The sequence below is a fragment of the Leptodactylus fuscus genome, chromosome 1 (assembly GCF_031893055.1).
Source record: "Leptodactylus fuscus isolate aLepFus1 chromosome 1, aLepFus1.hap2, whole genome shotgun sequence".
In the NCBI taxonomy this organism is placed as follows: Eukaryota; Metazoa; Chordata; class Amphibia; order Anura; family Leptodactylidae; genus Leptodactylus; species Leptodactylus fuscus.
Window position 1 is genome coordinate 294,817,844 of NC_134265.1, and position 22,984 is coordinate 294,840,827.

The window sequence follows — 22,984 nt, forward strand, 5'->3', positions numbered from 1 at the left end:
TTTAAAGGCCGGGGCCAATTTTGAATGGCCTTCACTTTATTAACCTGGGGTTTTATTACCCCTCTTCCTATTACATACAACAGGTATCTGGCCTCTTCAAGACCCTAGGCGCGTTTTTTTTGGTTGACTGTTAAAAGATGACAATGTCATGTAAATAAGCTAAGGCATACCTTCGATGGGGCTTAAAGACTCTGTCCATCAATCTCTGGAAGGTTGCTGGAGCCTCATGTAACTCAAATGGCATAGTCACATATTGTAATAAACCATCTGGGGTGACAAATGCAGTTTTTCCCTGGCCTCTTTAGTAAGTGGCACCTTCCAGTACCCTTTGGTTAAGTCAAGGGTGGAGAATACCTGGCATGTCCCAACCTCTTGATTAATTCATCGACTCTGGGCATCGGGTAGGCATCAAATTTTTAAAATTCATTCCGCTTAGGGAAACCATTGCAGAACCTTATGGTACCATCTGGCTTAGGAATCAAAAAATGGGATTGAAACAATCACTCTTAGATTCCTCAGTTACCCCAAGGGCCAACATATCTTTGACCTCCTTACATATAGCTTATCTACGAGCTTCAGGTATTCGGTACGGTTTTAGATTAACCTGCGGCCCAGTGACAATGTCATGTGCTATCACATGGGTGTGTTCAGGCGACACATTCTTATTTTTCTGTGCCAACTCTTTTGACTCCTGTTTCTGTGCCTTAGACAGGGTCTCTGCTATTTGCACCTCAGGTGAAGCCTTACCAGGAGTATTTACCCCTTCAGAAGTAACTACTTATATCAACGTTTCCCTGTCCTTCCAGGGTTTTAGTAAATTTATTTGGTATATTTGTTTGAGCTTTCTCTTGACCAGCTGGTACACCTTATAGTTTACTTCCCCCACTCGTTTAATAATGTCATATGGCCCTTGCCATTTGGCCGGAAATTTACTTTCTACTGTGGAAACCAATAACCGATCACCTGGATTAACGGTCTTTACCGTTTTGAGGGTAATGTCTGGGAGACGTTTCCAGGAGCTCTTCTGTGGCTTGGTACTGTTCCACCAAACACACCAGTTGGTCAGCCGTTGTAGGTCTCGCTTGTCCAACCCAGTGCTGAATCTTAGGTGGAAGCGATCTGGTGTATTTGTCCAGTACCACTTTCTCCACCATCTGTGCTGAAGTGGCCTCCACAGGCTGAAGCCATTTCCCGGAGTGCAGGATCTGCAGCCTTCTTCTGGCCCAGAACTGAGCCAAGGACTCACACCTGGAGCTGAGGCTTACTCAAGACCCGCACTGGACCACACATAAGTTAAAAACCAGAGGGAGATATACCGAGATTCCAGCACTCTGCCTGTCGCTTTCTCACAAGTTTCGTGATCAGAACGAACAATAAATCCACTAGAATGATGGATATAAATGGAAAGATTTTCATTTCTTCTGATGGATCAGAATGTTGGCTAAAAGAGAAAGTTGTGCAGACTGTAATTGTTATAACTAGAGATGAGCGAACAGTGTTCTATCGAACTCATGTTCGATCGGATATTAGGCTGTTCGGCATGTTCGAATCGAATCGAACACCGCGTGGTAAAGTGCGCCATTACTCGATTCCCCTCCCACCTTCCCTGGCGCCTTTTTTGCTCCAATAACAGCGCAGGGTAGGTGGGACAGGAACTACGACACCGGTGACGTTGAGAAAAGTAGGCAAAACCCATTGGCTGCCGAAAACATGTGACCTCTAATTTAAAAGAACAGCGCCGCCCAGGTTCGCGTCATTCTGAGCTTGCAATTCACCGAGGACGGAGGTTTCCGTCCAGCTAGCTAGGGCTTAGATTCTGGGTAGGCAGGGACAGGCTAGGATAGGAAGGAGAAGACAACCACAACAGCTCTTGTAAGAGCTAAATTCCAGGGAGAAGCTTGTCAGTGTAACGTGGCACTGACGGGCTCAATCGCCGCAACCCAGCTTTCCCAGGATCCTGAATGGAATACACTGTCAGTGTATTCCCGTATACCCGATATATACCCCCGATACCCGTTCCAACGGTGTGCCCCCCCACCTTCACCCCAGAAATACCCTGCAAGTCCCCTAGCAATAGAATTGGGGCTATATACACCCACTATTTTTGCTACTGCCATATAGTGCCATTGTCTCACTGGGAATTCAAAGAATATATTGGGCTTACATATAACTTCAATTCCAGGGAGAAGCTTGTCAGTGTAACGTGGCACTGACGGGCTCAATCGCCGCAACCCAGCTTTCCCAGGATCCTGAATGGAATACACTGTCAGTGTATTCCCGTATACCCGATATATACCCCCGATACCCGTTCCAACGGTGTGCCCCCCCACCTTCACCCCAGAAATACCCTGCAAGTCCCCTAGCAATAGAATTGGGGCTATATACACCCACAATTTTTACTACTGGTATACAGTGCCATTGTCTGACTGGGAATTCAAAGAATATATTGGGGTTATAAATACCCTCATTTCTTGCTACTGCCATATAGTGCCAGTTTCTGACTGGTAATTCAAAGAATATATTGGGGTTACGTGCACCCACAATTTTTACTACTGGTATACAGTGCCATTGTCTGACTGGGAATTCAAAGAATATATTGGGAATACAAATACCCTCATTTCTTGCTACTGCCATATAGTGCCAGTTTCTGACTGGTAATTCAAAGAATATATTGGGGTTACGTGCACCCACAATTTTTACTACTGGTATACAGTGCCATTGTCTGACTGGGAATTCAAAGAATATATTGGGGTTATAAATACCCTCATTTCTTGCTACTGCCATATAGTGCCAGTTTCTGACTGGGAATTCAAAGAATATATTGGGGTTACGTGCACCCACAATTTTTACTACTGGTATACAGTGCCATTGTCTGACTGGGAATTCAAAGAATATATTGGGGTTATAAATACCCTCATTTCTTGCTACTGCCATATAGTGCCAGTTTCTGACTGGTAATTCAAAGAATATATTGGGGTTACGTGCACCCACAATTTTTACTACTGGTATACAGTGCCATTGTCTGACTGGGAATTCAAAGAATATATTGGGGTTATAAATACCCTCATTTCTTGCTACTGGTATATAGTGCCATTGTCTGACTGGGAATTCAAAGAATATATTGGGGTTACGTGCACCCACAATTTTTACTACTGGTATACAGTGCCAGTTTCTGACTGGGAATTCAAAGAATATATTGGGGTTACAAATACCCTCATTTCTTGCTACTGCCATATAGTGCCAGTTTCTGACTGGTAATTCAAAGAATATATTGGGGTTACGTGCACCCACAATTTTTACTACTGGTATACAGTGCCATTGTCTGACTGGGAATTCAAAGAATATATTGGGGTTATAAATACCCTCATTTCTTGCTACTGCCATATAGTGCCAGTTTCTGACTGGGAATTCAAAGAATATATTGGGGTTACGTGCACCCACAATTTGTACTACTGGTATACAGTGCCATTGTCTGACTGGGAATTCAAAGAATATATTGGGGTTATAAATACCCTCATTTCTTGCTACTGCCATATAGTGCCAGTTTCTGACTGGTAATTCAAAGAATATATTGGGGTTACGTGCACCCACAATTTTTACTACTGGTATACAGTGCCATTGTCTGACTGGGAATTCAAAGAATATATTGGGAATACAAATACCCTCATTTCTTGCTACTGCCATATAGTGCCAGTTTCTGACTGGTAATTCAAAGAATATATTGGGGTTACGTGCACCCACAATTTTTACTACTGGTATACAGTGCCATTGTCTGACTGGGAATTCAAAGAATATATTGGGAATACAAATACCCTCATTTCTTGCTACTGCCATATAGTGCCAGTTTCTGACTGGTAATTCAAAGAATATATTGGGGTTACGTGCACCCACAATTTTTACTACTGGTATACAGTGCCATTGTCTGACTGGGAATTCAAAGAATATATTGGGGTTATAAATACCCTCATTTCTTGCTACTGCCATATAGTGCCAGTTTCTGACTGGGAATTCAAAGAATATATTGGGGTTACAAATACCCTCATTTCTTGCTACTGCCATATAGTGCCATTGTCTCACTGGGAATTCAAAGAATATATTGGGCTTACATATAACTTCAATTCCAGGGAGAAGCTTGTCAGTGTAACGTGGCACTGACGGGCTCAATCGCCGCAACCCAGCTTTCCCAGGATCCTGAATGGAATACACTGTCAGTGTATTCCCGTATACCCGATATATACCCCCGATACCCGTTCCAACGGTGTGCCCCCCCACCTTCACCCCAGAAATACCCTGCAAGTCCCCTAGCAATAGAATTGGGGCTATATACACCCACTATTTTTGCTACTGCCATATAGTGCCATTGTCTCACTGGGAATTCAAAGAATATATTGGGCTTACATATAACTTCAATTCCAGGGAGAAGCTTGTCAGTGTAACGTGGCACTGACGGGCTCAATCGCCGCAACCCAGCTTTCCCAGGATCCTGAATGGAATACACTGTCAGTGTATTCCCGTATACCCGATATATACCCCCGATACCCGTTCCAACGGTGTGCCCCCCCACCTTCACCCCAGAAATACCCTGCAAGTCCCCTAGCAATAGAATTGGGGCTATATACACCCACAATTTTTACTACTGGTATACAGTGCCATTGTCTGACTGGGAATTCAAAGAATATATTGGGGTTATAAATACCCTCATTTCTTGCTACTGCCATATAGTGCCAGTTTCTGACTGGTAATTCAAAGAATATATTGGGGTTACGTGCACCCACAATTTTTACTACTGGTATACAGTGCCATTGTCTGACTGGGAATTCAAAGAATATATTGGGAATACAAATACCCTCATTTCTTGCTACTGCCATATAGTGCCAGTTTCTGACTGGTAATTCAAAGAATATATTGGGGTTACGTGCACCCACAATTTTTACTACTGGTATACAGTGCCATTGTCTGACTGGGAATTCAAAGAATATATTGGGGTTATAAATACCCTCATTTCTTGCTACTGCCATATAGTGCCAGTTTCTGACTGGTAATTCAAAGAATATATTGGGGTTACGTGCACCCACAATTTTTACTACTGGTATACAGTGCCATTGTCTGACTGGGAATTCAAAGAATATATTGGGGTTATAAATACCCTCATTTCTTGCTACTGGTATATAGTGCCATTGTCTGACTGGGAATTCAAAGAATATATTGGGGTTACGTGCACCCACAATTTTTACTACTGGTATACAGTGCCAGTTTCTGACTGGGAATTCAAAGAATATATTGGGGTTACAAATACCCTCATTTCTTGCTACTGCCATATAGTGCCAGTTTCTGACTGGTAATTCAAAGAATATATTGGGGTTACGTGCACCCACAATTTTTACTACTGGTATACAGTGCCATTGTCTGACTGGGAATTCAAAGAATATATTGGGGTTATAAATACCCTCATTTCTTGCTACTGCCATATAGTGCCAGTTTCTGACTGGGAATTCAAAGAATATATTGGGGTTACGTGCACCCACAATTTGTACTACTGGTATACAGTGCCATTGTCTGACTGGGAATTCAAAGAATATATTGGGGTTATAAATACCCTCATTTCTTGCTACTGCCATATAGTGCCAGTTTCTGACTGGTAATTCAAAGAATATATTGGGGTTACGTGCACCCACAATTTTTACTACTGGTATACAGTGCCATTGTCTGACTGGGAATTCAAAGAATATATTGGGAATACAAATACCCTCATTTCTTGCTACTGCCATATAGTGCCAGTTTCTGACTGGTAATTCAAAGAATATATTGGGGTTACGTGCACCCACAATTTTTACTACTGGTATACAGTGCCATTGTCTGACTGGGAATTCAAAGAATATATTGGGAATACAAATACCCTCATTTCTTGCTACTGCCATATAGTGCCAGTTTCTGACTGGTAATTCAAAGAATATATTGGGGTTACGTGCACCCACAATTTTTACTACTGGTATACAGTGCCATTGTCTGACTGGGAATTCAAAGAATATATTGGGGTTATAAATACCCTCATTTCTTGCTACTGCCATATAGTGCCAGTTTCTGACTGGGAATTCAAAGAATATATTGGGGTTACGTGCACCCACAATTTTTACTACTGGTATACAGTGCCATTGTCTGACTGGGAATTCAAAGAATATATTGGGGTTATAAATACCCTCATTTCTTGCTACTGCCATATAGTGCCAGTTTCTGACTGGTAATTCAAAGAATATATTGGGGTTACGTGCACCCACAATTTTTACTACTGGTATACAGTGCCATTGTCTGACTGGGAATTCAAAGAATATATTGGGAATACAAATACCCTCATTTCTTGCTACTGCCATATAGTGCCAGTTTCTGACTGGTAATTCAAAGAATATATTGGGGTTACGTGCACCCACAATTTTTACTACTGGTATACAGTGCCATTGTCTGACTGGGAATTCAAAGAATATATTGGGAATACAAATACCCTCATTTCTTGCTACTGCCATATAGTGCCAGTTTCTGACTGGTAATTCAAAGAATATATTGGGGTTACGTGCACCCACAATTTTTACTACTGGTATACAGTGCCAATTTCTAACTAGGAATTCAAAATGCGCAAGGCTCTCGGAAAGGGACGTGGACGAGGCCGTGGGCGAGGTCGGGGGAATGGTTCTGGGGAGCAAGGTAGCAGTGAAGCCACAGGGCGTCCCGTGCCTACTCCTGTGGGGCAGCAAGCATTGCGCCACTCCACAGTGCCAGGGTTGCTTGCCACATTAACTAAACTGCAGGGTACAAACCTTAGTAGGCCCGAGAACCAGGAACAGGTCTTGCAATGGCTGTCAGAGAACGCTTACAGCACATTGTCCAGCAGCCAGTCAGACTCTGCCTCCTCTCCTCCTATTACCCAACAGTCTTGTCTTCCTTCCTCCCAAAATTCCGAAGCTTTACAGAACAATAACCCAAACTGTCCCTGCTCCCCAGAGCTGTTCTCCGCTCCTTTCATTGTCCCTCAACCTGCCTCTCCACGTCACGATTCCACGAACCTAACAGAGGAGCATCTGTGTCCAGATGCTCAAACACTAGAGTCTCCTCCATCTCCGTTCGATTTGGTGGTGGATGACCAGCAACCCACCCTCATCGACGATGATGTGACGCAGTTGCCGTCAGGGCATCCAGTTGACCGGCGCATTGTGCGGGAGGAGGAGATGAGACAGGAGTTGGAAGAGGAAGTGGTGGATGATGAGGACACTGACCCGACCTGGACAGGGGGGATGTCAAGCGGGGAAAGTAGTGTGGATGTTGAGGCAGGTGCAGCACCAAAAAGGGTAGCTAGAGGCAGAGGCAGAGGTCAGCAGCTTAAGCGAAGCCAGGCCACACCCGGAATCTCCCAAGATGTTCCAGTTCGTACCCAGCCCCGAAAAACTCCCACCTCGAGGGCACGTTTCTCGAAGGTGTGGAGTTTTTTCAAGGAATGCGCCGAGGACAGATATAGTGTTGTCTGCACAATTTGCCTCTCGAAATTGATTAGGGGCTCTGAGAAGAGCAACCTGTCCACCACTTCAATGCGCCGTCATTTGGAATCCAAGCACTGGAATCAGTGGCAGGCAGCAACGGCAGGACAAAGGCCGCCTGCCGTTCACGCCACTGCCACTGCCTCTGCCTCTGCCACTGCTGACTGTGCTGGCGATGCACTCCAGAGGACGAGCCAGGACACCACTTCATCTGCCTCCGCCACTTTGTTGACTTCTCCCTCATCCTCCCCTGTTCCTGTCTTATCTCCTTCTCCTGCACCATCAAAGGCACCATCAGGCGCTTCTTTACAACAACCCACCATCTCTCAGACATTGGAGCGGCGGCAGAAATACACTGCTAACCACCCACACGCGCAAGCCTTGAACGCCAACATCGCTAAACTGCTGGCCCAGGAGATGTTGGCGTTCCGGCTTGTTGAAACTCCCGCCTTCCTGGACCTGATGGCAACTGCGGCACCTCGCTATGCCGTCCCTAGCCGTCACTACTTCTCCCGGTGTGCCGTCCCCGCCTTGCACCAGCACGTGTCACTCAACATCAGGCGGGCCCTTAGTTCCGCGCTTTGCACAAAGGTCCACTTGACCACCGACGCGTGGACAAGTGCATGCGGACAGGGACGCTACATTTCACTGACGGCACACTGGGTGAATGTAGTTGAGGCTGGGACTGCTTCCCAAACTGGCCCGGTGTACCTCGTCTCCCCGCCTAACATTCCTGGCAGGGACACGAGAAGAACACCCCCCTCCTCCTCCTCCTCTACCGCCTCCTCCTCCGCCACCGCCTCCTCCTCCGCTGTTAGATTGACCCCAGCTACGAGTTGGAAACGTTGCAGCACTGGCGTTGGTAGACGTCAGCAGGCTGTGCTGAAGCTGATCAGCTTGGGGGACAGACAGCACACTGCCTCTGAGGTGAGGGATGCCCTCCTCGATGAGACGGCAATATGGTTTGAGCCGCTGCACCTGGGCCCAGGCATGGTCGTTTGTGATAACGGCCGGAACCTGGTAGCAGCTCTGGAGCTTGCCGGACTCCAACATGTTCCATGCCTGGCCCACGTCTTCAACCTAGTGGTGCAACGTTTCCTAAAGAGCTACCCCAATGTTCCAGAGCTACTGGTGAAAGTGCGGCGCATGTGCGCCCACTTTCGCAAGTCGACAGTAGCCGCTGCTAGCTTAAAATCTCTCCAGCAACGCCTGCATGTGCCACAACACCGGCTTTTGTGCGACGTCCCCACACGCTGGAACTCAACGTTTCAGATGTTGAATAGAGTGGTTGAGCAGCAGAGACCTTTGATGGAATGCCAGCTACAAAACCCTAGGGTGCCACAAAGTCAGCTGCCTCAGTTTCACATCCATGAGTGGCCATGGATGAGAGACCTTTGTGACATCCTACGGGTCTTTGAGGAGTCCACAAGGAGGGTGAGCTCTGAGGATGCGATGGTGAGCCTTACAATCCCGCTCTTGTGTGTTCTGAGAGAATCCCTGATTGACATCAGGGATAACTCAGATCACACAGAGGAGTTAGGGATAGCATCCGATCCGTCACAGCTGGAGAGTAGGTCCACACATCTGTCCGCTTCACTGCGTTTAATGGAGGAGGAGGAGGAGGAGGAGGAGGAGGAAGAAGAGTTGTCCGATGATGTGATGGTGATACAGGAGGCTTCCGGGCAACTTCGAATCGTCCCATTGTTGCAGCGCGGATGGGTAGACATGGAGGATGAGGAGGAAATGGAGATTGAACTTTCCGGTGGGGCCAGAGGAGTCATGCCAACTAACACTGTGGCAGACATGGCTGAGTTCATGTTGGGGTGCTTTACAACCGACAAGCGTATTGTCAAAATCATGGAGGACAACCAGTACTGGATCTTTGCTATCCTTGACCCCCGGTATAAAAACAACATCTCGTCTTTTATTCCGGTAGAGGGGAGGGCCAATCGCATCAATGCTTGCCACAGGCAATTGGTGCAGAATATGATGGAGATGTTTCCAGCATGTGACGTTGGCGGCAGGGAGGGCAGTTCCTCCAGTAGGCAACCAAGTTCTCACCGGTCCACACAAACGAGGGGCACACTGTCTAAGGTCTGGGACACCTTGATGGCACCCCCTCGCCAAAGTGCCGCCACGGAGGGTCCTAGTGTCACCAGGCGTGAGAAGTATAGGCGCATGTTGCGGGAATACCTTTCCGACCACAGCCCTGTCCTCTCCGACCCCTCTGCGCCCTACACGTATTGGGTGTCGAAGTTGGACCTGTGGCTTGAACTTGCCCTATATGCCTTGGAGGTGCTGTCCTGTCCTGCCGCCAGCGTCCTATCTGAGAGGGTGTTCAGTGCAGCCGGTGGCATCATCACTGACAAGCGCACCCGTCTGTCAGCTGAGAGTGCCGACCGGCTCACTTTGATAAAAATGAACCACCACTGGGTAGAGCCGTCATTTTTGTGCCCACCTGTGTAAAGCACCCCAACATGAAACTCCATGTCTGTACTCAACCTCTCCAATTCCTCCGCATCCTCATACTCATCCACCATAAGCGTTGCACAATTCTGCTAATACTAGGCTCCCTCCACCCTGATTTCCCCCAACTCTGCTGGTTAGAGGCTCCCTCCACCCTGATTTCCACCAACTCTGCTGGTTAGAGGCTCCCTCCACCATGAATTGGTCCAAACTGGGCTGTTTAGCGGCTCCCTCCACCATTAATTGGTCCAAACTGGGCTGGTTAGAGGCTCCCTCCACCATGAATTGGTCCAAACTGGGTTTTTTAGAGGCTCCCTCCACCATGAATTTGCCCAAACTGGGCTGGTTAGAGGCTCCCTCCACCATGAATTGGTCCAAACTGGGTTTTTTAGAGGCTCCCTCCACCATGAATTTGCCCAAACTGGGCTGGTTAGAGGCTCCCTCCACCATGAATTGGTCCAAACTGGGCTGGTTAGAGGCTCCCTCCACCATTAATTGGTCCAAACTGGGCTGTTTAGAGGCTCCCTCCACCATGAATTTGCCCAAACTGGGCTGGTTAGAGGCTCCCTCCACCATGAATTTGCCCAAACTGGGCTGTTTAGAGGCTCCCTCCACCATGAATTGGTTCAAACTGGGGTTTTTAGGGGCTCCCTCCACCATGAATTTCCCAAAACTTGGCTGTTTAGAGGCTCCCTCCACCATTAATTGGTCCAAACTGGGCTGGTTAGAGGCTCCCTCCACCATGAATTTCCCAAAACTTGGCTGTTTAGAGGCTCCCTCCACCATTAATTGGTCCAAACTGGGCTGGTTAGAGGCTCCCTCCACCATGAATTTGCCCAAACTGGGCTGTTTAGAGGCTCCCTCCACCATGAATTTGCCCAAACTGGGCTGGTTAGAGGCTCCCTCCACCATGAATTGGTCCAAACTGGGGTTTTTAGAGGCTCCCTCCACCATGAATTGGTCCAAACTTGGCTGTTTAGAGGCTCCCTCCACCATTAATTGGTCCAAACTGGGCTGGTTAGAGGCTCCCTCCACCATGAATTGGTCCAAACTGGGTTTTTTAGAGGCTCCCTCCACCATGAATTTGCCCAAACTGGGCTGTTTAGAGGCTCCCTCCACCATGAATTGGTCCAAACTGGGGTTTTTAGGGGCTCCCTCCACCATGAATTTCCCAAAACTTGGCTGTTTAGAGGCTCCCTCCACCATTAATTGGTCCAAACTGGGCTGGTTAGAGGCTCCCTCCACCATGAATTTGCCCAAACTGGGCTGGTTAGAGGCTCCCTCCACCATGAATTGGTCCAAACTGGGTTTTTTAGAGGCTCCCTCCACCATGAATTTGCCCAAACTGGGCTGGTTAGAGGCTCCCTCCACCATGAATTGGTCCAAACTGGGTTTTTTAGAGGCTCCCTCCACCATGAATTTGCCCAAACTGGGCTGGTTAGAGGCTCCCTCCACCATGAATTGGTCCAAACTGGGCTGGTTAGAGGCTCCCTCCACCATTAATTGGTCCAAACTGGGCTGTTTAGAGGCTCCCTCCACCATGAATTTGCCCAAACTGGGCTGGTTAGAGGCTCCCTCCACCATGAATTTGCCCAAACTGGGCTGTTTATAGGCTCCCTCCACCATGAATTGGTCCAAACTGGGGTTTTTAGGGGCTCCCTCCACCATGAATTTCCCAAAACTTGGCTGTTTAGAGGCTCCCTCCACCATTAATTGGTCCAAACTGGGCTGGTTAGAGGCTCCCTCCACCATGAATTTCCCAAAACTTGGCTGTTTAGAGGCTCCCTCCACCATTAATTGGTCCAAACTGGGCTGGTTAGAGGCTCCCTCCACCATGAATTTGCCCAAACTGGGCTGTTTAGAGGCTCCCTCCACCATGAATTTGCCCAAACTGGGCTGGTTAGAGGCTCCCTCCACCATGTATTGGTCCAAACTGGGTTTTTTAGAGGCTCCCTCCACCATGAATTGGTCCAAACTTGGCTGTTTAGAGGCTCCCTCCACCATTAATTGGTCCAAACTGGGCTGGTTAGAGGCTCCCTCCACCATGAATTGGTCCAAACTGGGTTTTTTAGAGGCTCCCTCCACCATGAATTTGCCCAAACTGGGCTGTTTAGAGGCTCCCTCCACCATGAATTGGTCCAAACTGGGCTGTTTAGAGGCTCCCTCCACCATGAATTTGCCCAAACTGGGCTGTTTAGAGGCTCCCTCCACCATGAATTTGCCCAAACTGGGCTGGTTAGAGGCTCCCTCCACCATGAATTTGCCCAAACTGGGCTGGTTAGAGGCTCCCTCCACCATGAATTGGTCCAAACTGGGCTGGTTAGAGGCTCCCTCCACCATTAATTGGTCCAAACTGGGCTGTTTAGAGGCTCCCTCCACCATGAATTTGCCCAAACTGGGCTGGTTAGAGGCTCCCTCCACCATGAATTGGTCCAAACTGGGCTGGTTAGAGGCTCCCTCCACCATGAATTTCCCAAAACTTGGCTGTTTAGAGGCTCCCTCCACCATTAATTGGTCCAAACTGGGCTGGTTAGAGGCTCCCTCCACCATGAATTTGCCCAAACTGGGCTGTTTAGAGGCTCCCTCCACCATGAATTGGTCCAAACTGGGTTTTTTAGAGGCTCCCTCCACCATGAATTGGTCCAAACTGGGCTGTTTAGAGGCTCCCTCCACCATGAATTTGCCCAAACTGGGCTGTTTAGAGGCTCCCTCCACCATGAATTTGCCCAAACTGGGCTGGTTAGAGGCTCCCTCCACCATGAATTGGTCCAAACTGGGTTTTTTAGAGGCTCCCTCCACCATGAATTTGCCCAAACTGGGCTGGTTAGAGGCTCCCTCCACCATGAATTGGTCCAAACTGGGGTTTTTAGAGGCTCCCTCCACCATGAATTTGCCCAAACTGGGCTGTTTAGAGGCTCCCTCCACCATGAATTGGTCCAAACTGGGTTTTTTAGAGGCTCCCTCCACCATGAATTGGTCCAAACTGGGCTGTTTAGAGGCTCCCTCCACCATGAATTTGCCCAAACTGGGCTGTTTAGAGGCTCCCTCCACCATGAATTTGCCCAAACTGGGCTGGTTAGAGGCTCCCTCCACCATGAATTGGTCCAAGCTGGGTTTTTTAGAGGCTCCCTCCACCATGAATTTCCCAAAACTTGGCTGTTTAGAGGCTCCCTCCACCATTAATTGGTCCAAACTGGGCTGGTTAGAGGCTCCCTCCACCATGAATTTGCCCAAACTGGGCTGTTTAGAGGCTCCCTCCACCATGAATTGGTCCAAACTGGGTTTTTTAGAGGCTCCCTCCACCATGAATTGGTCCAAACTGGGCTGTTTAGAGGCTCCCTCCACCATGAATTTGCCCAAACTGGGCTGTTTAGAGGCTCCCTCCACCATGAATTTGCCCAAACTGGGCTGGTTAGAGGCTCCCTCCACCATGAATTGGTCCAAACTGGGTTTTTTAGAGGCTCTCTCCACCATGAATTTGCCCAAACTGGGCTGGTTAGAGGCTCCCTCCACCATGAATTGGTCCAAACTGGGGGTTTTAGAGGCTCCCTCCACCATGAATTTGCCCAAACTGGGCTGGTTAGAGGCTCCCTCCACCATGAATTGGTCCAAACTGGGTTTTTTAGAGGCTCCCTCCACCATGAATTGGTCCAAACTTGGCTGTTTAGAGGCTCCCTCCACCATTAATTGGTCCAAACTGGGCTGGTTAGAGGCTCCCTCCACCATGAATTGGTCCAAACTGGGTTTTTTAGAGGCTCCCTCCACCATGAATTTGCCCAAACTGGGCTGTTTAGAGGCTCCCTCCACCATGAATTGGTCCAAACTGGGGTTTTTAGGGGCTCCCTCCACCATGAATTTCCCAAAACTTGGCTGTTTAGAGGCTCCCTCCACCATTAATTGGTCCAAACTGGGCTGGTTAGAGGCTCCCTCCACCATGAATTTGCCCAAACTGGGCTGTTTAGAGGCTCCCTCCACCATGAATTGGTCCAAACTGGGTTTTTTAGAGGCTCCCTCCACCATGAATTGGTCCAAACTGGGCTGTTTAGAGGCTCCCTCCACCATGAATTTGCCCAAACTGGGCTGTTTAGAGGCTCCCTCCACCATGAATTTGCCCAAACTGGGCTGGTTAGAGGCTCCCTCCACCATGAATTTGCCCAAACTGGGCTGGTTAGAGGCTCCCTCCACCATGAATTGGTCCAAACTGGGCTGGTTAGAGGCTCCCTCCACCATTAATTGGTCCAAACTGGGCTGTTTAGAGGCTCCCTCCACCATGAATTTGCCCAAACTGGGCTGGTTAGAGGCTCCCTCCACCATGAATTGGTCCAAACTGGGCTGGTTAGAGGCTCCCTCCACCATGAATTTCCCAAAACTTGGCTGTTTAGAGGCTCCCTCCACCATTAATTGGTCCAAACTGGGCTGGTTAGAGGCTCCCTCCACCATGAATTTGCCCAAACTGGGCTGTTTAGAGGCTCCCTCCACCATGAATTGGTCCAAACTGGGTTTTTTAGAGGCTCCCTCCACCATGAATTGGTCCAAACTGGGCTGTTTAGAGGCTCCCTCCACCATGAATTTGCCCAAACTGGGCTGTTTAGAGGCTCCCTCCACCATGAATTTGCCCAAACTGGGCTGGTTAGAGGCTCCCTCCACCATGAATTGGTCCAAACTGGGTTTTTTAGAGGCTCCCTCCACCATGAATTTGCCCAAACTGGGCTGGTTAGAGGCTCCCTCCACCATGAATTGGTCCAAACTGGGGTTTTTAGAGGCTCCCTCCACCATGAATTTGCCCAAACTGGGGTGTTTAGAGGCTCCCTCCACCATGAATTTGCCCAAACTCTGCTGGTTAGAGGCTCAATCCACCCTGATTTTCAAAACAAATGTTGGTGCCAACCTCAACTTACTACAAGGGCCAAATTCACTGCTGGTGACAAGCTCTCCTCACTGCAAGTGCCAAATACACATGTTTCAAGGTGTTTTCCTACTGTCAGAGAGGTGGTATTGAGTGTGTAAAGTGTGTAGTTGTTAGGCTGTGATGTTGGGGTAATAGAGGGTCTTTGGTGTGTTAGATGCCCCCAGACATGCTTCCCCTGCTGTCCCAGTGTCATTCCAGAGGTGTTGGCATCATTTCCTGGGGTGTCATAGTGGACTTGGTGACCCTCCAGACACGGATTTGGGTTTCCCCCTTAACGAGTATCTGTTCCCCATAGACTATAATGGGGTTCGAAACCCATTCGAACACACGAACATTGAGCGGCTGTTCGAATCGAATTTCGAACCTCGAACATTTTAGTGTTCGCTCATCTCTAGTTATAACTAGGACTCCCATTCAGCAACTCCATTCTAGTTCTCGCACAAATGAACTGACTACAATAAAGGTTATGGGGATAATGTCACTCCTTAAAGGAGAGACCACCTTTTCAGGTGTGTGGAGACTTATACAGCCATAGTTGCTCCACTGCAAGGGAACATGGGAAGAATATGCAAATCTGTCTCCCAAGATGTAAACAGGAAGACAGTGCCTCTATTATCTGCTGCCCTCTATTATCCCCATAATCTGGTCTCTCAGACTCTCACTTCTACCAAATCAGTTCTCTCTAGGCTGCGCTGATGAAGTCCAACCAGACAGAAACAGCCGTCCGTAGCTGAGAAACTGATTTGGTTATAACTGCGCATTGTGCAATAAAGACTTCTGGGAAAGTCGGCCATGATGTTCAGGGTGCTTCCCATAGAGGGCAGCATAACAGAGGCACTGTCTCCCTGTTTACATCTTGGGAGACAGATTTGCATATTCTTCCCATGTACAATAAAGGTGTCATATGGACTCTATGCAGACTGTTGTTGTAATAAGTAGGTCTTTCATATAGTAAGTCTATTCTCACTGTCAATATTGAAGTGACTAGCATGGAGTTGTTATATGGAGGTTTATGATCTTGTGTTTGTTACAGACATCAAGGGGCCCTCATAATAAAGTATGTTGTAGAGCTCCAAATTAAATAATTAATTAACAGGCCTGGATGGACTACATCCATTCTTTTAGGCCTGGAGAACTGATTAAGACACAGATGGTGGTGTATCAAATGAGTTCTGATTTATTGTTACAGAGAGGTAGTTTAACTACAATACAGACAAAAGCAGGTTGGACTATTCTAATGACATAAGGTGTGGCACATGACTATTGGATAAGGCCTAATGTAATCTGCATCTCATTATTACTTTCCAAACTGAGATGACCTTTCTCATGACATCACAGCAAGACAGATAATGATCACATGCTGGTCTGACGATCAACAGGTTATAGAACCTGTTTCTACACACACCCTCAAAGATGAGACCCTTACCACAAACAGATAAGGATTTATAACCCATCCATCAACATTCCACACGCCTTATCCCCTAAAGGGGTCTCTTAGACTCTAAACAGACATTCTTATAAAGTTTATATAAGAAAAAGGTTACAAGATGGCTGACAGAATACAAGATGGAGGATGTGATCCTAACATGCTATAGGAAGGTCCTCCATATAGCAACTCTATTCTAGTTGTCTCACTACCGAACTGGTTAGAATGGAGTTGCTACAAGGAGGTTTGTGGTATTGGTGCAGTTTGTAGTTGACCAATAAATAACCAATAAATTTCATGTTACTGAAACTCCATACAAACATTTGCTAGCCTCAAAAAAATACTAAAGCATTATCATCCTCAAAAAATGTTATTTATAGTCATTAAAACAGTACAATAAAAAGAGACTTAACATTGTAAAAATATCCTACAAAAAGCAAATTATAAAATATAATGGATAGGAATTATCAAAAGTATGGATATGATAAAATAAAATAATCCTTTAATAGTCCCACCATGGGGAAATTCAGTGTGTTATAGCAGCATAGATAATACAATATACAAATACAAAAGCTCCAAAGTAGAGGCATTGCAGAGACAGTAGGTACAGATAAAAAAAAAAAAGTAAAAAAATAAAAAAAGTAGTAGAAGGGACATCACAACTTAAAGATCTTTCAGTTCTCTGTATGGAGTGATCTCCGCTTAGCTTGGTGTGGGTTTTCAGCCTAACTGCAGCGGGGAGGAAAGACTTCCAGTAGCGCTCATTCTCACACTTAGGTTGAAGCTGTCGGTCACTGACAGTACTGCCCAGTGCTATCACGGTCTCATGCATGGGATGGGTGTTATTCTCCAGCATGGAGCTCCCCATGGACAGAATCCTTCTGTCACCCACCACCTGTACTGGGTCCAGGGGGCTCCCCAGGACAGAGCTGGCCCTTCTAATCAGCTTGTCGAGTCTATTCCAATCCTTGGTTGATATACTGCTCCCTCCAGCTGGCCACTCCGAAGAAGGTATCTGATGCCACTACAGAGTTGAAAAAGGCCCTAAGAAATGCCCCCTGGACTCCAAAGGCCCTCAGCCTCCTGAGCAGGTAGAGCCTGCTGTGGCCCTTTCTGAACAGTCATGACACATTGGCCAAAGTTAACTAACACAGCACAAATTCTAATTCCAGATTAAAAAAGAATTAAACACACACAGATATACTTACTATTACCATTAGTAATGTGGACTGGACTGTCCGCCTTAACATGTGGTGGCGGGTGGGCAGTAAATGTGGGTAAATATCAAAATACCTATCCAGGATATCAGAAGATGAGTGATTAATCTAACTAATAGAGACATATCCATCGACACATGCCCAAATGTTGGTGCATCAAATATGGCTGCTCCCGATCCCTGCAGGCTGGCTTCAGTTGCCACCATTGTTAAAGTAAAATAGCAGTTGCATCGATCATATATTTGTGATGTGAAAATTAAAGGATGTATATTGTTTTAGACCAGCAGTCAGCAATAGGCTACCAAAGGGTCAGTTCCGTAGCAGATCACAGGGCTTTCCATTTTATATGCACTCTCAGAATACAGATAAAATTAAGGGCACTGTCAATTCCAATATGCCGATAATAAAAAATAATGAAAAACAATAATAGACTTTTAAGAGGAGAAACATACAATTGTGGTCATAAACTGAAAAAGCAATGCAGAAATAATTTTTTGATTTTAAAAAATCTTTTTATGGGTATGCAAATCAGCCTGCAAGTGCATTGGAGGGGGTCTGATTGGCTGTTTCATTGGTTGCAATTGCTATCAATATGAAAGTTATCAATATCAGGTTGGTAGGGGTCTGACACATGGTCGGACCCCCACTGATCAGCTGTTTGAAGAGGTCACAGCATTTGGACAAATGCTGTGTACTTTTCATTGCTTACCAAAGACAGTTCAGACTTATTCATGGATGAGATATCTAAGACCTGTAAATTTCCACTTCAAACAGCCATTTGGTGTGGATGCCGGGTGTTGGAAATGACTGATTTGATAAAATATAAATTGGTCTGTCAAAAAATGAACATGTAAATGGTACCATAGACATTCATTGGTTTTAAAAAGGTGTTCCAACTCATGTTTTTCTCCTTTTTTTGAATGCGATCAGCATATAAAGTGCACATCAAATGACTGCTATCCCGCTGGATGGGGAGCTTGTGAGATTTGCCTGCTCTTCCAGTATAAAGGGAGGTCACTCCTTATTCTGGGAGCTTCCAAAAACCTTCCAGAAGAGTTAGCAGATGCGGCCCATGTTACCACAACAAAAACATGTTGGTGGTCAATAAGCAGTTAAAGGGGCTCTATCATTAGATTTTGGTCATTTGAGATAATCATATGTTGTTGTCCTCCTCCCTGCGAGTAATCTCGGGCATGCGCAGTAGCAATACACCCTATAGTGCACAGTGAGCTCTGCTATGTCAGCGTTCCTATGGCATTGTCATAGGTTTAAATGGGAAGTTACGGGTTTGTCTTCTCCACTCCTCCCACAACACTAACAGCTCAGCTACTTCATGTTCTGCTGTGATCTCCAGTCTGGGAAGACTTCTGCTGCCGCCCCGCTATAATTGAGGAAGGGGCTTGATTCTGTATACCTACACCAACTGACACTGCGCATGCCCGAGATCACCAAGAATACAGACGCTGTATAGAAACGAGATTTCAATACTGATAGAGCCCCTTTAAAAATGGGTTACCTGTTTACGTCTGTAACTCCCATAACTCCTAGAGCATTTTCCTGGGTGGCTCGGTGGCTAGCACTGGAGTTCTAAGGGCTCGTTCACATCTGCGCCTGGTCTCTGTTTATACAGGTTTCTGTTTCCTGCCTGAAAATGGGCAAGAAACGGAAACCTGTAGGCATTTTTCAAACCCATCCATTTGAATAGGTTTGGAAAGTGTCCGGCCGTGAGCGGCGGTGAGTGTTTTATGCTCTCCGCGATGAAGCTGTTTTTTTTTTTTTTAACCGGACGCAAATTCGGACATGCAGTACTCTCTGTCCGGTTTAAAAAAAAAGTTTCGCCACGGAGAGAATAAAACGCTCACCGCCGCTCACGGCCAGACCCGGTCTGCCAGGTTTCCGTCTTCTGTTGGCAGAAGACGGAAACCTGAGTACGGAGACCAAATGCTGGTGTGAACCCAGCGTAAGTTGAAATCTATCAAGAACAACATCTGCAAAGAGCTTGTATGTTCTCTCTGTGTTTGTATGGGCTTGCTACTACACTCTACATATTATAGAGGAGAGTGATTTATAAGGAGAATATGTTGGCGCTATACAAGTAATACTTGGTGTCCCTATCGTGTCCTTTAGTTTTTGCCTACCATCCATTCAGTAGGTTACCAAGCAGTACCAGTGGGTATGTAAGACATTATCAGACGGTTGTCAGCACCATGGAGACACATAAGTCTGCACAGGAGCTGTGTATATATATATATATATATATATATATATATATATATATATATACAGGGCCGGCGTCAGCGCACGGCATAGTCAGGCAAGTGCCGGGGCCCTCAGAGCCTCTGGGGGCCCCCCGGCACTTGCCTGTCACGATTTCAGCTCATCGGCGTCCGTCCGCCGATGAGCTGGAATACATACGCGATTAAAGCAGGAGCTGTGAGTTCAGCTCCTACTTTAAAGCTCCGGCCCGGCTTGCGTGTGTAGGCGCGATGACGTCATCACGCATACACACGCAAGCCGGGCCGCAGCTAAGCAGGAGCTGAACTCACAGCTCCTGCTTTAATCGCGTATGTGACTGGAGAGAGGAGCGTCGGGGGATCGATGGAAGGTGAGTGTAAGTGTTTGTTTTGTGACACTGGAGAACATGAAGGGGGTGGGGAGAGAATGGCATGAAACTGGGGACAAAGATGGAGGGGGCCCAATGAAACTGGGGGGCAAATGAAGGGGAGGGGGGAACGGCATGACACTGGGGCAGATGAAGGGGGTGGGGAGAGAACAGCATGACACTGGGGCAGAGACGGGGGACATGAAACTGTGGGCAGATGAAGGGGGAGAACGTGATGAAACTGGGAACAGAGATGGAGGGGGGACATGAAACTGGGGGCAAAGGAAGGGTGTATATGAAACTGGGGCAGAGATGGAGGGGGGGGCATATAATTTACGGGTGACTGTAGGAGGATTATACTGTGTGGGAGCACATGATAAATGAATGAGAATGGGTGGAATCAACAAAAGTCGGTGGAACCAAATTTGCCGCGGCGCGCAGAGCGCGCCGCACATTTTACTCCTCTTTCTTCTCTTTAAAAATTGGAAGGTATGGCGTTGGTGACGCCACACTCCTGCATGACGTCACTCGCTTCATCTGCGACGCACAGTGTCTCGACTCCCCCACCTCCTTTACAAGGGGGCCCACTGAGGCTCTGTCGCCCAAGGGCCCATAAAAACCTGGAGCCGGCCCTGTATATATATATATATATATATATATATATATATATATATATATATAATTTGTCACAAAGTTACTTTATTGCTCCTCTTAGATGCTCTGGCGCATTAGATAAAACCTGTAGTAGCTTCTATGATACCTGTGACACATCCCTAGAAATATAACGTCCATATACGATCTGTGCAGGAATAAGGCCATGCTACGTGCTCAGCCCTCGTCTGCTCTCCATCAGCCTCCCCCCCTATGCACAGCTGATGGATGAGGCCTTCCCTAGTAACGCCCGCTCCACCCTAGCAACAGCTTCAGCAGCTGCCCGGAAGCGGGGCCGGATGTGCAGTACCTCATCCAGCAGGTAGTGTAGCCCACAGGCGGCCAGGACTCAGCCCCCGACCCCCATCTCTCCGGGGTACCGTCTAGTCCTCCACCGCTGACCGCAGCTACCACCGTGCCCAGCAGCATATAGCGGAGGAGGGAGAGAATGCGGCATACTGCAGCCGGGGGAGCAGGCAGTGCCCCCGGACACCCAGCGCAGGTAGGAGGCCTGCTGAGGAGGCTGTCAGCCTGGACCGCCTATGCATCTATGTGTGTACAATGCCCCACACTAGTCACGTGACACCACCGACTGGGGCCCTAATACTAGGCTGGGAGCCGCAGCTACTTGTGCCGTGTTTGTAGCATCCCGGTCATATGCTGCTGTTTTCCTGGGATGCGACTTGGACAACTTTGTTTCCACATAGAAGCCGATGGAGATGTCATGTGACCTTGTTGGGTCATACACAAGTGCTCAGCGAGGGTGCACTGCTCCAAAATACAGATCTGCTCTGCTCCAGGCTGGGGATCCAAAACGGATTCCATGTAGCATGTGCACGCCACATCTATCTATCTATCTATCTATCTATCTATCTATCTATCTATCTATCTATCTATCTATCCAGTGTATACGCACACCTATGTGTGATAGATGTAATATGTAAGGGCTCGTTCACATCTGCGCCCGGTCTCCGTTCTGCAGGTTTCCATTTCCTGCACAAAACAGAGGCAGGAGACGGAAACCTGCAGGACTCTTTCTCATCCATTCATTTGAATGGGTGAGAAAGCTGTCCGGCGGTGAGCGTTTTATGCTCTTCGCCGCGAAACCGTTTTTTTTAAATCCGGACACAGATTCGGACATGCAGTACTCTGTGTCCGGATTAAAAAAACAGGTTTCGCGGCGGAGAGCATAAAACACTCACAGCCGGACCCGGTCTGTGGTTTCCATCTTCTTGCATGCAGAAGACCGAAACCACAGAACGGAGACCCGAACGCAGGTGTGAACCTAGCATCAGTGTGTAGACCCAACCTATGGCCTCACTCACATAGTTCATGATCGCTCTTGTACAGATAGCATCCCATATTAATGCCTTGTAAAGAACAAACCGCACATACAAGGCATCCGTGTGCTGTCCAGGATGGTCTTAAACCCATTTCTAATAAGTAATAAGGCTTTAGCCTGGTGTAGAGAAAGTGGCATTACTTGGCTTGTGGGAAACCTTAAAGGGATTCAATCATTAAAATGCATTTTTTCTCTCTCTAACACGTAGGAATAGCCTTAAGAAAGGCTAGTCTTCTACCTTTAGATGTCTTCTCTGTACCGCTGTTCAGTAAAAATCCTGGTTTTCTTCTATATGCAAATGAGTTCTCTCGCAGCACTGGGGGTGGTCCCCAACGCTCAAACAGTACTGGGGGCGGTCCCCAATGCTGCAAAAGAACTCATTTGCATACCGAAGAAAAACCAGACTTATGGAACGGCGGCACGGAGAAGATATCTAAAGGTATGAGAAGAATAGCCTTTCTTAAGGCAATTCCTACATGTTGGGGAGAAAAAAAAATTGCATTTTAATGATTGAATCCCTTTAATCCCTTTCCCACCGTGGGCATTTTTCGACTTTCGTTTTTTGACTCCCCATTTCCAAACCCCATAACTTATTCATTTTTCTCCCTGAGACCTCTCAGAGCCATATGAGGTCTTAATGTTTGTGGGACAAATTATTCATGATGCTACCATTAAGTATTCTGTACAATATACTGGGAGGCTAGAAAAAAAATTAGAATGGGGTGAATTTGAAGAAAACGTGCATTTGTGCGACTTTCTTACGGTCTTTGCTTTTATGGCGTTCACTGTGCAGCCAAAATGACATGTCACCCGTATTCTATGTTTCAATACGGTTTCGGGGATATTTA

The 22,984-nt window shown here is 47.1% G+C and overlaps 1 protein-coding gene across 3 annotated transcripts in view; it reads left to right on the forward strand.

The window, feature by feature from the left end:
* Positions 1–21,111: 21,111 nt before the first annotated feature.
* The window catches only part of CLCN3 (chloride voltage-gated channel 3), a 51,366-nt gene continuing 49,493 nt past the window's right edge, over positions 21,112–22,984 (forward strand). For 2 of the 3 annotated variants that reach the window (XM_075258201.1, XM_075258230.1), the window contains exon 1: positions 21,112–21,296. The gene's annotated coding sequence lies outside the window, so the exon portion shown is untranslated. The remainder of the gene's footprint in view (positions 21,297–22,984) is intronic. The other variant, XM_075258220.1, reaches the window with a different exon arrangement.